Source organism: Octodon degus, unplaced genomic scaffold (assembly GCF_000260255.1).
Source record: "Octodon degus isolate 3935 unplaced genomic scaffold, OctDeg1.0 scaffold00146, whole genome shotgun sequence".
Taxonomy (NCBI): Eukaryota; Metazoa; Chordata; class Mammalia; order Rodentia; family Octodontidae; genus Octodon; species Octodon degus.
In genome coordinates this window covers 4,373,760-4,374,771 of record NW_004524722.1, presented here as the reverse complement: position 1 = coordinate 4,374,771, position 1,012 = coordinate 4,373,760, and positions in this window count along the sequence as shown.

Below are 1,012 nucleotides of genomic sequence, written 5' to 3'. Positions count from 1 at the left end.
CAAGATCCTGTAAGGAGGTAGGATTCCATACTGAGTGAAAAGGTGCAAGAAGCTTATTTCTTTCTAGAGATTCAGAATGCACCCAACTTAAAAGCTAGGCTAAGTAGAAACAAAAGAGAAAACAAATGTCACATTTAGAGCTACCCAGAATCACAAAAATTCTACCTCATTTCTTTGACACACTGAGTGTTGGTAGTTCTTTTGGAAAGAAATGTGTCGGCAATCTTCCTCCCTAATGGCTCAGTTACTTCCTACAAACCTCAGCTTGAACCTGCCCTTTGAAACCTATATCCCGGCTTTGTGGTCCTTTGGCTTTCACCTCTGACCACTGGTCGTTTGCTTCACATGTCAGCCCCAGCACAGCCCTCCCCTGTCTTTGTGCTATTTCCTTCCTTCCAAGTTAGCTTTCTGTCTTCTATCCTATGGGCTTGGAACTCATGGTCATAGTATCTCACCTGCTCCAACAGAGAGAGGTGCCCTTTCTGCTTTCTGCCCAGAAAATCCTCACATTTCAGCTCACAGATCTGGGCCTCTATAAAGAAACCAGCGTGTAGCTCCGCCCTATTACCAGAGAGCCCTTGAGCCCCCACATGGATATGACAAGGACAATTTCCCAAGAGGATCCTCAATCAAGAGGAAAACAGAGCAAAGTCTTGGTTACATCTCAATTTTAATTATTTTGGGGTTTTTTTATTCTTTAAAATATCTTATTTTTTTTCTGTTATCATTAGAGTTTAATTTCTGACTTGTGGAGTTGGACACTGAATGATCTTGGATTTAGTTTCTTCACTTGTCCTTCCTTTCATGAATTTGTTGTCTGTTGCACAAAGCTTCCTTGTCAAAATACATAAATTGATAATCCTATAGCTCTAATTTCATAGTTCTCTGTAAGTTTTTAAACTTTGAAAGCAAAAACATTTTGATTGAAAAATGATTGAATAATTTTATGCTATAAAGAGTACAGAATATGATGTGTTCATTCACAAGCAACATATTCATCTGAATCATGAAA